Raw genomic sequence first — 15744 nt, forward strand, 5'->3', positions numbered from 1 at the left:
ATCGTTCGTCTTAGCTGTCCCTTGGCTAATTCTTTCATGACAAAAATCTGAAGTGGCCATAAGGAAACAGCAGGGAATCTGAAGGAGGGGAGGAATGCAATTGCCTATCAGAGCAGAAGCTGAACGCGAGACCCAATACTTGATTACGAATGGAAACAAGGTGGGCTGATGGGGCAGACTACACAACACAAGATTAAAGTCAAAAAAGTCAATCCACCAGTACGTTACACATTTCAAGGACGTACAACGGTCAGGCGTCAGTGGTATGATGACTGGAATTTTCGTTCAGTTTTCCTTCCGTTATCATTAAGCGCCTAGTAAGCTAGAATCTAATCAGTGAAGAGTTACTGAGTACAAGGGCGCCCTCCTCACAATCAGCTACCTTAGACAAATGCAGGTCATAGCCAATAAGGAGCATTTCTGCCTATTTCCTATTAAAGTAATGATGTAGATAATAATTTAATATTAAAAATAAAATCAAGCAATACTTCTTGTTTATGATGACATATCTTTCTGCATAAGGACAATCTGCCAGTAAAAACCAACAGCGTAAATGTATTATTGTTTTGCCCCAGTCGTCTAGTAGACCACTGTGTCTGTTATTAAGACAGGACCTTTGACTCTTGGCAAGATGATGGGCAAATAGAGTTCTGAGGCTTTGAATTTTCTTGAGCGGACTCTTTTCAGCAACAAATGAAATTCATTGGTTTTATTTTCATCCAACATGCAATACAACACTCATGGTCCGCGGGCAACTTGAACACCACAGCAGGATTGAAAGGTTCTTATTGTGACTCCCCCAAATAGACGACCAGCACCCAGAGGAAAAGTCTGTGGTGTCAGGCACTTTTCAAGAGCTATCTACATCCCTTTCAAGATGGAACTATTAAATGTTAAGCAATCTGAGAAAATGCCGTCGGGAGAGGGACTCATACTTTTGCCAAGAGGAGAGAGATGGGAGATAAGAAAATGTGGCGGTAGGGAGGAAATGGTCGTATTACGGATGAAGACACACAAGGCGCTCCTTAATAATGGGAAAAGAAAAGCAGAAAGAGAATTCCTTGTCTGGAAAGTTAAAAGGAGATTTGTCTACTGGTTGCTTTTGTACCGATGAAACTTACGAATGTATTTATGCTCAAATGCTACTGGTCTATTATGAATTTTAGTAGAATATTTATATATTTTCAGAGTAATAATACAATTACATTTTTCCGTGAAAGGAAAGAATTAGAATTAATCCTGAATTGCACAAAACACAACAATGATAATCACTTATATGTAGCCTGCAGGAGGTGTTATAGAAAAATCCAGCGGCCAAAAAAAAAAAAAAATGAAAAGGGCGTCAGTGGTAAAGGACCACGAGAAAAAAAAATCGACATCAGGTGTTAGCTTTAATTTCTGTTGTTACTAGCATGTACCATGGTTGGCAAAATTTATCTTTAACCAAGTGAATACGATAGAATCAATATGAAGAGCCCCCCCCCTGCCCCCCCTCTCTCTCTCCCTTGAATCATAAGGACAAATCGAGGTTTATGGGATAAACCTCATTACCTTATTCCCCGAAGCAAGGAATGATGACTTTGATCTGAGATTTTAAACATTAGAAAATTTGCACAAATATCACATAAAACAAAACACGACTTTAATCGGGGCATTGGCAAGGTATTGTTGAGGAACCATGTCTTTTTAAAAGTGTATTGCAATCTCTATTCTCATCGAATTAGAAATGTATTTTCTCGATACTACAAAGCTTGGAAATAAGAGTCCTATTATGCGATGTTAAAATGTTTCGCCTGAAATAAGGACAGCCACGTAAGCACGGTTCATTTGCAATAGGACTCCCTAACCTCTTCAACTCGAAACGGTACTGATAACATGGAAATCATGAAAGCTCGGTAACTGAGGTTCGCGCCTTCGCACAGGACAGCAAACCCGAAACTCCTTCTCAATTACGTGTGTGATAAACTGATAAACTGTGGCCACATTTGTTTGGGGTACTTTCCTGGGGGTATATAAGTGCCCGTACGGTCTCTCTGTGCCATTCGAAGTGAGCATCTCAACGTAGTGAGAAGGAAAAACGATCTCTTCTACAATTTCTCCACAACGATCCAGGAATTGTAAACACAGAAAATGGGATTCCCAAAACCGCTTGTTGTCGCAGACCGAGCTGGACATCACCTTAGTAGTGGTAAGGATGATTTTTATTTTATAAGATCTAATATTCCAGTTCTTTGTCTTTTTTATTTTTATTTACTATTAGTTGTTACCTAAAATTTACTTTTTACCTAGTATGTATTATAAATGAAACTGATAATATCAGAAGGTCAGTAGTTCATGTTGAATGAACTGTTATGTTACTACATATAACATCTTCAGCTCAATACCACTGGTGGATCTTTCTGTCATTAGGATATTACAGGTAACACATGCACTTAAAAACCTTTGCATCTGTTACAGAGGACGCAAAGAGCCGCACCTGTTCTTCCCTGAGCGACAGAAGCTTCCAGAGTGTCAGCAGCAACAGCAACAGTGCGACCTGTGAAAGGAGTTGCTGTAGGGACGAAATGACTCACCGTCACGAAAGCAACAGCAATAACAAAAAGCTGAACAACAAGAAATCTCACAAGAAACAGAAAACAATTGACAGCGATTTCGTTACGTATTTCATCTGCCGTCGACCATGAGGACATTCTCTTCCTCTCTGTGTTTATCAAAAAATAAAAAACTGAAATTTGTTTATTATTACTGATACAGCTATCCTAGTATAGTATGTATCCGTTCTAACGTTATATGTATTATTTATTTTAGATCGTGGCTTTTTTACTGTGTATTAGTCTTTTTGCACAAATAAAGTTGAAATACAATCACCGGATTTTATTCTATCCTCGAATAACATCTGTGAGTATATGAGCAGTCAAGAAAGGAATACGTAATGTTGTAATGGTTTGAATGAACTGTAATTTAGAATGAAAGGCCATAAACCATAGTTGGACTTGGCAGAATGTAGAGGATTCGCAGGATATGGTAGCAGTTATTGATTGTTCTTTGCAAATTGTGAGATGTTGGTGAATAGCAACGGTTCGGCCTGAGTTGGCATGTGTCGCAGGCATTCCTTATTACAGGGCAGTCCAAGTTGTTTAGTCTGAGGGCCACTCTTGAAAAACAAAGTCATGCGGGCCACCTGTATGTATGTATGTATATACACATATTTATATATATATATAGAATTTAGGAATATATTTTTATATATATATATATATATATATATATTATATATATATGTGGGGTTACATATATATACATATTTATTTAACTCATATTTAGGAATCAGAAATTTTTAAGATGTGAAAAGAGAAATATAGTCTTTTACGTTATTTTTCTTGAAGATTGGATCTATGGCCAAGGGATTTTCAAAATAATCAAAAGGGTCACTTTTGTCCCATGGGCATGGGGTTGACGTCCCTGCCTTATTACATCGTAAAGTAACATTGGCTAACTGTTTATGGCAGCTCGTGGGGAGAGTCGGACAATCTAAGAAACGTTTTCAAATTCGGGACTCTCCATTGAATCAGATTCGTGAAAGTGGGAAAGGAGTCTTAGAGCTAAGGTTCCCCAGACATAAGTTACAATTTTCCATTGCTTCAAGATTAAACAGTTAAAGGAGCTTTAGCTTGTAGATGAAGGGATTCTCAAAACCAAACGAAGAAATCGGCTCGCGTGTCTTAATTTGTTGCGTTTATAATATGCTATGTCGAAAACCTCCTTATTGACTTAATGAGGAGGTTTATGATATGCTGCGTCGCAAACCTTCTCACTGACTTCATGAGGAGGTTTGTGACATGCTGTGTCGTAAACCTCCTCATTGAGTTAATGAAGAGGTTATGATATGCTGTGTCGCAAACCTCCTCATTGACTTAATGAGGAGGTTGATGACTTGCTGTGTCGTAAACCTCCTCATTGACTTGATGAGGAGGTTTATGACATGCTGTGTCGTAAACCTCCTCATTGACTTAATGAGGAGGTTTATGACATGCTGTGTCGTAAACCTCCTCATTGAGTTAATGAAGAGGTTATGATATGCTGTGTCGCAAACCTCCTCATTGACTTAATGAGGAGGTTGATGACTTGCTGTGTCGTAAACCTCCTCATTGACTTGATCATGAGGTTTAGGTTTATGACATGCTGTGTCGTAAACCTCCTCATTGACTTAATGAGGAGGTTTATGAAAACCCTCATTGACTTAATGGGGAGGTTGATGTCGAAAACCTCCTCATTGACTTAGTGAGTAGGTATATGACATGCTGTGTCGTAAACCTCCTCATTGACTTAATGAGGAGGTTTATGACACGTTGTGTCGAAAACCTCCTCATTGACTTAGTGAGTAGGTATATGACATGCTGTGTCGTAAACCTCCTCATTGACTTAATGAGGAGGTTTGTGACATGCTGTGTCGTAAACCTTCTCATTGACTTAATGAGGAGGTTATGTCATTAAGTCAATTTCACCAGTTGGTAAGAGTAGCTGTGAATTAGATGCTGGATAAGGTTTTCATTTCTATACACAACCAAAAAGCAGGACACCTGAATGTTCTCACCTGGTCCTTTTTTCAGATGCTTCCTCGCTCCCATTTATTGTCAGTCAACGCAATTTGTTATAGTTGTTACTTATTTTGTGCTGGAAAGCTTATGGAATGAGTTCCTTCATGCCTTTTTTTTTAAATTCAGTATCCAGTATCTCCTAATTTTTCCGAAGTGTCTCAGTTGAAAATTATTTATAGAAGCAACTGACGACTGTATTATCTAAAGATTAGATAACTGCCTTTCAGCAAGGTGAGAATAAACATGTAAATCAGAGGTGAAGTGTTCGTATTTGTTTGTGCTAATTATGGGGTACATGCAAGGACAGTTCTCTCTCTCTCTCTCTGACGGAATGTTTGGTTGTAATGTAAAATTTCGGAAAAATTAGGAGATACTGAATACTGAATTGAAAAAAAAAAAGCATAAAGGAACGCATTCTGTACGCTTTCCAGCGCTAAATATAAGTAACAGCTATGACAACAAAATGTTAGTTCAGTCTCACTGGGACGATAACGAAAAGCGTTCATGAGCTGTACATCTTCAGCTCCTGATATAAGGCATTTTACGTAGTAACATGTGGCGGCTCTGTTCGGGAAACAGTATAAATGATCTTTTTTATGTCTCTAAGACTGAATATATATCTTCCAAAATGTATCATCCGGATAAAGTCGATTTCCCTCCATACGAAGCAGTTGGATAAGTCCTGCTCCGTGATTCCAAGAGCAGCACATTTATGCATATATTTAAGTATGTGTAAGTATCATGGATCCATCCAGCTATAACTGGTGTTATTTCTGACGACACATACAAGCACTTTAGCCCAACACGACGTAGTAATTATCGGTCTTATCAGTGTTTTTTTGTCTTATCCGTTTTCTTTTGTTTATCTATCTTTTGTTCGATATCAGCTTGCCCACGATACAGCACTTGGGAATCTGAAAGAGGGAATCATTGCCACTGCCTTACAGAGCACAATTTCAGGAAAGATCCAACGGTCAACCACAAGAGAAACTCTTAAGAGAAAGAACGGTGCTACTCTGGCTTGTTATCTACGCGTCACCTACTCCGAGGTGCCAGTACTAAAGATGGCAGAAGCTCCTTGGGACGCCGTTTTTAGTACTAGACCACCTGGGACCAAAGTATTAAATACACCCATTTCTATATTGTGTGTCCGACAAATTTTATATTAATAAACGATATCTTCGTGCTGCCGTCTGCTTTACATTTACCATACGGTGTTTAGTACTAGCATCTCGGAGTAGATGATGCGTAGATAACAAGCCAGAGTAGCACCGATGGAACATTAGACTCTATAGGCTGACGGATTATTGACGAGCACAATGGAGCCCAGTTGAAGATGAAATGTTTTGTGCCCCGTGAGAGGTTCGTTTACTAGACGCACTCCTCTTATCCTGTAAGAGGCGCAGCATCGATAGACGAGGAAGAAAATATTAGAAAGAATGTTATCATAATAAGTGCGTCTGGGTGTCTATAGTACCCTTACTTTAAACACACGCACACACACCGACCCGCTCATATAAATGTATATATATATATCTATCTATCTATCTATCTATCATATATATATATATATATATATATATATATATATATATATATATATATATATATATATATATATATATATATATATATGGTCTTCTATGTCTGCATCTTTTCCCACTTCTATGTGGGGTCGATGTTCCTGACAGCTTTCCTCCATCTGGCTCGGTCAAACACATCGTCCTCTGACAACTGTTTGTCTCTCAAGTCTGTACAACTACATTCATCCAGCTCCGCTTCGGTTTTCCTTTTGTTCTCCTACCAGACACCTCCATCTGCATCACTCTCCTCCCTACACATATCTCATCCCTTCTCATCACATGGCCATACCACTGCAGCCTTCTTGCCTGGGCCTTCTTTGATAGTTCTATGACTTTAGAGGTTCCTCTTATTCTTTCATTTTTGATCCTGTCCAATTTTGTTAATCCACACATCCACCTGAGCAATTTCATCTCTACCGCATCCAATTTCTTCTCTTGCACTCTCTTTACCAGCCATGTTTCTGCTCCACACATCAAAGCTGGTCTCACTACTGTCTTACACACTCTTCCTTTAACCTTTATGTTGATTCTGCGGTCGCACAAGACACCTGACATCTTTCTCCAATTTTACCATCCTGCCTGCACTCTGTGTGTTATTTCTACATTCAAAGTTCCATCACCGGCCACTGTTGAACCAAGATACCCAAATTTTTCTACTCGGTTCAACCTTGTCCCTTCCATACTAATCTCGGACTCTTGATCTTCATTAAAACTTAGGTATTCAGTCTTCTTCCCACTGATCTTTAATCCTCTGTCTTCCAGTACCTTCCTTCATTGTTCTAGTTTTGACTTCACTACCCCTCTGTTGGTGCTGCATAACACGATGCCATCAGCAAACAACATGCGCCAGGTGGATTGATCTCTTATTCCTTGAGATAGCACATCCATATCAGCTAAAAAAGATAAGGACCAAAGCAGATACATATCTTGGACCAAACTGATACACCCCAAACTTCTTGGTGGGGGACTCTATCATTATATATATATATATATATATAAACCAACTCTTACTGGTATCCAGTCACTACTTCTAACCTGGGTTTTTGCTCCTTCATACATATCTTGGACCAAACTCACATCCTTCTCCGATGTTCCCTTTACTCACATACACCTGTGTGTGTGTGTATTGTATATGTATGTATGCATGACATAATCTTTTTTAGTTTTCTGTAAAAGAAAACTATTGTGACGGCTTTGTCTGTCCATCCGCCCTCAGATCTTAAATACTGCTGAGGCTAAAGGGCTGCAAACTGGTATGTTGATCATCCACCCTCCAATTATCAAACGTACCAAATTGCAGCCCTCTAGCCTCATTAGTTTTTATTTTATTTAAGGTTAAATTTGGCCATAATCGTACTTCTGGCAGCGCTATAGGTACCAACAACAGGCCACCACCGTACTGCGGCTGAGCTTCATGGGCTGCAGCTAAGAGTTTTATTGGCCGTGACTGAGGCCACCACCGGACAGAAAACTCGATTGCGCCGAAGAAACTCCGGCTCATTTTTTACTTGTTTCAACGCTAAGTACGTGCCAAGTTGGCATACGTCTCAAGCATACTTCCACGAAAGCTCACCATCACGCTAAATTAGATGATATTGGATATAAGTGTTCACGTAGTAGATATGAATGTTAATGTAACTTGTAATTAAATTGGTCGGAACTTGCATGCCAGATGTTTGTAGCTACAGACCACGCCTATCGCCAATCAATAATGCTGTGGGTTTTTAACCACTTGACTGCTGAAAGTGGTTCTCTCATTTAATTGCCAGTTATATTACTATATATTTGTATATTATATTACTATATATTTGAACACACACACATATATTTATATATATTATAGATATATGGGACTTTCCTAGATAGTGACCCCCAGCAAAGTTCGGGGGTCGTTATCTAGGACTAATATTTCTTTGGGGTCATTATCTTTATGATATTTACAGTGTTCTGTTTATGTTTTTAATTAAGGTCATCCCCAACGGACTTGTACTAAACAAGTCTCAAAGGTGGATGCAAACCGGACTAAAACCCTTCTGGGTCACTATCTAGGAAAGCTCCATATATATATATATATATATATATATATATATATATATATATATATATATATATATATATATATATATATATATATATATATATATATATATATATTTCAATAGACGGTTTTAAGTCCACAAAGTCAACCACCCAATTCTTTATAGTCTTCTTCAGGGACACAAGACGGCCACTTATGAGTAATTGGATGTGTAGAATTTTGGTTTAGTTTTCCTTCCATTATCGCTAACCGACTACCAAGCGAGATCTTAATCAGTGAGGAGTTACTGAACCCAGGTGTTTTTGTCTAGTTTTCCTTTTAACACTATAATGTTCTCTTACTCATAACCAGCTACCTCAGAGGGTTAGGAATCACAGACCTAGACCTAGCTTTAATCTGCGAAATAAAAATTAGTAGGCTTCGATTGTACTGCTTCTTGTACGACAAGAACCGCCAGGGAACACACATAAACCGTTATTTTACTTCCTCAATCTGTTATCTACTAGGTCAATCTGTCTCTGTTATCGACAGGAGGAGGAACCTTTGATTCTGATAAGCAAATGAAAGACAGTGGGAACTCTCAGCCTCTCATGTTCCTCTGTGGAATCCCTTAGTAACAAGTGAGTGAATGAATGAACGTGGATTCCTTCGAGTACTGAGGCTTGTGGTATGATGCGGAAATTGGATCGAATGCATATCATTGTGTTTTCGAACAGGCAGCCATCACACATGGGGCCTTCAGGCGGAATACCAACAACTAACCTACCCATATTCCCTTCGAGAAATGCGGACGGGAGAGGGAGTCATATGCTTTCGTGAGGGGTACTTCAAAAAGAAAGAAGAACGAAAAAAAAAAAGATGAACTAAGTTAAAGTTCAGGCAGAAAACGAGTCCATCTACACTTAAATCGTCACTTAACTAGAATAGAGTTTCACAGTAGGAAACTGAAAGAGGCGGCCACTGACGAGGACTCTCTTGGTAGATATTTACTCAGATAAGTCAACAATTCATCAACTCCTCAACACTGATAAATTTCACAAATATCTTCACCTATTATAAGTTTCTTGGCGTGTTATAAAAAAAAACTTTTATGAATTTTTTAAGAAATTTCCTAGCAAAATCTATAATTCATTTTCTCTGAAAGGAAATAACCAGAATTAACGTTTCTCCTACAACAAGTGCAGTGGGTGACACACTGGCAAAGGTCTTTTTTATTCAGTTCATAGAGATTACTGATAAGAAAGCACTATAACAAAAGGGAAATACAAAACGAAAGGAAAAGATAACTGACAGTGAAGGACAAAAGAACAACTGAAAATAGGTCTATTTTGTATGATCCCTCATATTACCATCAGGTATCATGGCGGGCAAACAGACTCCAACACAATGTCTGCAGTAGAGTGGAATAAGAATATTCACTCTCGCTTGCTGTCTCTCTATCTCTCTCTCTCTCTCTTGGACAGTAAGGACTACTCGAGTTTTACAGGGAGACGGTCAGACTATCAAGGAAGACTTTAGAAGTCAGAGAAACTGAAATAAGACATTTCCTCACAAACATTCGAATTCTTGAAAAACGCCATGTTAAAAGAAACGCGACTTGAATCATGGCGTTGAGCGGTGCATTATTGATGAAAGATATCTTCTTTAAGGGTACTAAAAAGTTTCGTAATGACGCATGTTTTAAGAGCTTTTGGTTAAGAATATCTTTTCTCGAGATCACACAGTTGTCAGAAATGCTAATGTTATGTTACGATGTTATCTAACAAGTTTCATTTGTAATGGAAGCCACTGACCTCTTGAAGGTGGAAGAGGAACTGATAACAAACTTCGTTGTGCTTCCTTAGTGACTAAGGTTCATTTTTTTTTACGCCGGGTAGCATGTCTGAAACTCCTTATCGCTTTGACACAGATAAATAGGTTTTTACCTTGTCACTTTGTGTCCTGATTTGTAGGCGACGCTCTCTGGGGGTATACGTAAGTGTTCACACTCTCTCGTTATGCCATTCGAAGTCAGTTCCTCTCCACATAGAGAAAATAAAATCCTTTTTAGCTAATTGACAAAATCTTTTCAACACTCATAAAAATGATCCATAAATTATCAGCATCCAAAATGGCCCGACTTAGAACCAAAGCCTTACAAGATCGGGTTAGCCATCACTATTCTGATGGTAAGCTTGACTCTTATAAGGTTTCCCATTCCCGTACCTTTTTTTACTCATAATAGTTTTTGATTCACGATTAATGTCAACTGCAACTTGTTTGTTTTATTAAAAAAAAAAACAATAACATGTTGATGACGCTATAACAAAATTGGAAGGCCAATGGTTTGTGTTGAATGAATTACAATATCACTGGCAATATACCTTAGTTTAACCAGACCACTGAGCTGATTAACAACTCTCCTAGTGCTGGCCCGAAGGATCAGACTTATTTTACGTGGCTAAGAACCAGTTGGTTACCTAGCAACGGGACCTACAGCTTGTTGTGGAATCCGAACCACATTATAGCGAGAAATAAATTTCTATCACCAGAAATAAATTCCTCTAATTCTTCATTGGCCGGCGGAGAACCGAACGCGCGGCCAGCAGAGTGCTAGCTGAGAACGATACCCACTTTTTGTAAATGTTACAGAAGAAACAAAGAGTCGCAGCTGTTCTTCCTTGAGCTACAGAAGCTTCCGGAGCGTCAGGAGCCACAACGACAGTTACACCTGTCAAAGCAGCTGCTGCAGGGAACGAAATGACTCGCAGCCACAGCATTAATAGCAACAAAAGCAAAAATATAATCAAGACATCTCACAAAAGCTATAATGCAACTGACAACGATTTCGTAACAAAGTTTATTTGCCGTCGACCATAAGAACATCGTCTCTCTCGGCGAGGAAAAGGTGAACTTTCAAATTTATTATAACTTAGTGTTAACGTTCCCCCTATCCTAGTTCCTCGTTGGACGAGTCGGTAGAGTTCGCGACTAGCAATCTGCTAGGCCCGAGTTCAAGTCTCCGGCCGGCCAATGAACAATTAGAGGAATTTATTTCTGGGGATAGAAATTCATTTCTCGGTATAATGTGGTTCGGATTCCACAATAAGCTGTACGTCCCGTTGCTAGGTAACCAATTGGTTCTTAGTCACGCAAAATAAGTCCAATCCTTCGGGCCAGCCCTAGGAGAGCTGTTAATCAGCTCAGTGGTCTGGTTAAACTAAGGTATACTTAACTTTTGCCACTATCCTAGTGTTATTTCAGTAATTTATTGTTACTTATTTTATATTACTAAGACAATAGAACCACCGTTTCTCATTCTTTCCAGGAATGATGACGTGTAGTATATAAACATGAAAAAATAATTTTGACATCATTTGATTATAATATTTAAGAGAAGTCCAGGAAGTTAAAGATTCATATTGAAATCTTGAAAATGAAAAAAAAAAACCTCGATTAAAAACTCTTGGTAACTGTGACCTTCGAGGAGAATCAGGCGAATTCCCTTGGAGAAGAAGAGGAAGGATGTTACCAAATGAAGATACAAATGCGCAACGCCGGAAATTCGTCATCGTTAACTTTCCTAGACGCGGTAAACCTAGGTACACATAACAGACATTAGTACGAAGCCAAACACACTAACATGTCTCTAGGTGTGTTTGGCTTCGTATTAATGTTTATGTGCCTCTGTCTGACTATATCTTTTTTATGTTAGGTAAAAATTATCATGCATATATATATATATATATATATATATATATATATATATATATATATATATATATATATATATATAAAATACTGTACACACATACATATATGCATATATATATATATATATATATATATATATATATATATATATATATATAATATACTGTACCCATAATATATATATATATATATATATATATATATATATATATATATATATATATATGCATATATATGTATAAATATACACCCATAAACACACATACATGTATATACATACAAATATACATAATGTATATGCATATATATATGTGTGTGTGTGCGTTCCCTTACTTTTACGTGTATCTGGAAAGGTTAAGTCCAAGAGATCAACCATCTTATTCATTACAAAGATAACGGACGCATGGCAGCAACGTGCCTGTGGTATCGCAATTGAATGTTTTAGATTAATTTTCAGTCCTTATCAAAAGTTGTCTACTAAGCTCGATTCTAATCACTGACGAGTAAGTGATACAGTTATGTTTTTATTCCGTCTCCCTTTGACTCCTTTACATTTTTTTTTTGTCATAAGTCAGGCGCCCTAAACTGGAAAGGAGTCACTACCAGTAATGAGAAATTACTCATTTACTATCACCACAGTTATTCAAACATTATTCTGGATAATGATAATGAAATAGCACTTGTTATTCATGATAACATTGGTTTCTGTGCGGCGTCACTGCTACACTGAGAGACGGTTAGAAAAATAGAGCATCGAACATGTTCTGCCGCGGTCTAGTATCTTCTAGGTCAGGGCGCCTTTTATCGAGATAGCAACATCTGGCTTTGACTGATAAGAAAATGGATGATCGATGAGAACAATGAAGCTTTAAAGTCTTATTAGCTTATTCTTATAGTAACAAATACCCTACTTGGTTCTGGCTAACGGATAACGAATCAAACTGCTTGTCTCTTCAAGACTTTTGAACATCTACTGGGATCCCTCAGGGATTTGCATTTTGGGGACTGGAATATCCACCAATCCTCAGAAACGCCTTGCATTTTGAAGGCTTGGAAACATCCATTAATGACCGCAGGACCTGCTTTCTTTGAAAGACTTTGGGATATTGATTGGGGTTCCTAGGAACCGAATGCCTTATGGAAACTTCTGAACATCCTTTGAGGTCCTCAGGAATTGCTTGCACTTTGAGGCTGTTTACTGAGATCCTTAGGAACTTCGTGCGTATCGAAGAATCTTGACCACAGTGCTACATCACTTGGAACTAATTATGTTTTTAAAATTTGAAACATCTATTGATCCACTGAAGACCTCTTGAACTGCTAGCATTATGAAAACTTTGTGACATCCAGCAAGGTGCTCAGGAACTTACTGCATTTTGAAGACTTTTGAATCACTAATGGGATCCCTAGGAACTTACTGCATTTTGAAGACTTTTGAACCACTAATGGGATCCCCAGGAACTTATTGCATTTTGAAGACTTTTGAACCACTAATGGGATCCCCAGGAACTTATTGCATCTTGAAGACTTTTGAACCACAAATGGGATCCCCAGGAACTTATTGTTTTCAAGACTTTTAAACCTCTTTAGGATCCTCAGGAACTTAGTGCATTTTGAAGACTTCTGAACATCCAGAAACTGCATGCATTGTGAGGACTTAGAAACAGTTATTAAGCCTTCATCTAAACTGCATGAGTTTTGAAGATTACTGGGCAATAGCTGAAGTCCTCGGGAACTGTTTGCGTTTTGACAGCTCTGGAGCATCCATTAAACTCTCAGGAACTGCTTGCCTTTTGAGTAGATTGGTGAACTAACTGAAGTTCTATGGCATGTTTTGTATTACTGTCAGATTGGCAAACACTAGTAGTGGTTCTTACGCCTGTAACCTTGAAAAGATGATCTAAATCTGAAGTTAAATTAATCATATCGTGGAGCTATGATAGCATTCCTTAGGAGTCCAAGGATTATTAGGAATTTTACGAGATTATAGTTTTTGGAGTAGTTCAAGAATCTTTATGAAAATGTTGATTCTAACAAGAATGGGATCGCCCCACGTGGCTAACGGCCGAACTTCATTAATTCTCGACAAAACAGTTGTCGATTAAAATCATAGCTTTCAGTAACCTTTTCAGACGAAATGCCGGTTAAAGTAAAGTGCTTTTGTAAAGTGTACCGATTCCAAGGGCATTTTCAAATATACCATGCAAAAATACTAATGATTAATACCATCTCTTGCCAGGGCGTCTTTTGAATATTGTCGTTCCAAATTATGCCCATCATTAACCTGAACGACCGTTCAGCAACCCATAGGCATACCGCCGAATAAAATCATATCTTACAGTATCTCGTACGGACATAATTATCAGTAAAAATACAGCCCTTCAATAACAATGCTGATTAACTTCGTGGTCCTCAATAAGCCTTACAGAAGTTATGACAATTGAACTAAAATTTCTCAATAACTCATAGGTATTCATTCGATTAAAACCATGCATTTCAATATGAATGGTAGACATTCAGTTGATTAAAATCATGCCCTTCAATAAAATATTCAGAGATAATGCACATTTAAATCAAGTCTTCAAGAATCTGTACTGACATACTGTCGATTGAAATCCTGACTTTAGACAAACTGTACTCACATACTGTCGATTAAAATCGCGACCCACAGACATAATCATAAAAATCATATCCTTCAGTAACCCACAATGGCTTAATTGCCGAGTAACATCATGTTTTTCACTAACCAGTCCAGGTATTTTGTCGATTAAAATCATGTCGTTCTGTGGCCCCTATAGACACATTCCTGATTAAAATCCTGCAATATGTTATCTGCCAATGTAAAGAGAGAGAGAGTATAGTTTAGTTTTACCAGACCACTGAGCTGATTAACAGCTCTCCTAGGGCTGGCCCGAAGGATTAGACTTATTTTACGTGGTTAAGTACCAATTGGTTACTTAGCAACGGGACCTACAGCTTATTGTGGAATCCGAACCACATTATAGCGAGAAATGGATTTCTACCACCAGAAATAAATTCCTCTAACTCTTCATCAGCCGGCCGGGGAATTGAACTCCGGTCCATCGAGTGACAGTCCGCAGCTCTACCGACTTACCCTTTTCTGCCAATGTAAGCCTATCCAGACGTAGCAACCAAAGAAGCGCCCGTCCCCGGTGGGTAAGATGCCCAAGATGCCCTCCAGGTCACTTATCTCTTCTCTGATAATGCGATTTGTAGACTTCGGTTGGTTCGCGAGTGGTTCTAACTGCTTCGACTGATAACAAGAGCTCTTGTTTTGGGTATATAAATGCCCCTCGCGCCTATCTCTCTCATACTTGAAGAGTAGTTCCATTAGGCAAAACAAGAAGAGCTTACAGGAGAAGCTTTCTGACAAACGTGGAAGACAGGAAGAGGACCCAAAGCTTTTGAGGCTCACATCAACGAGGCCTTTGCTCTGAACTTCCTTGAAACTTTTATCAAGTCTAAACTCAAGATGATCATGGAACTTTCTGTGTCTGGGATGGTGCATCCCAAAGTTCAGCGATCCAAAATCACTTCAAGAATCAGTCCTGCAGTGGTAAGAGAATGCCTGGATATTTTTCTGCATAATGCACGCTCCCACACATGCGCTAACAAACACGCGTGTAAATGCACATGTCGACCCACACACACACACACACACATATGTATAAATACCTTGTTTTATGCCTGTCCAACTTTTTTTTTTAGCTGGAAACGGCTTTAAATGCACACGTACTGACTTTTATGTATACATGTATATGAAATATATGAAACAGATATATATATATATATATATATATATATATATATA

General features: G+C 38.3%; 1 long non-coding RNA gene across 1 annotated transcript in view; it reads left to right on the plus strand.

The window, feature by feature from the left end:
• Positions 1 to 15243: 15243 nt before the first annotated feature.
• The window catches only part of LOC136856510 (uncharacterized), a 1698-nt gene continuing 1197 nt past the window's right edge, over positions 15244 to 15744 (plus strand). Inside the window, exon 1 of the long non-coding RNA XR_010858371.1 lies at positions 15244 to 15489. This is a non-coding gene — a long non-coding RNA (uncharacterized lncRNA). The remainder of the gene's footprint in view (positions 15490 to 15744) is intronic.

This window comes from Macrobrachium rosenbergii, chromosome 36 (assembly GCF_040412425.1).
Source record: "Macrobrachium rosenbergii isolate ZJJX-2024 chromosome 36, ASM4041242v1, whole genome shotgun sequence".
Taxonomy (NCBI): Eukaryota; Metazoa; Arthropoda; class Malacostraca; order Decapoda; family Palaemonidae; genus Macrobrachium; species Macrobrachium rosenbergii.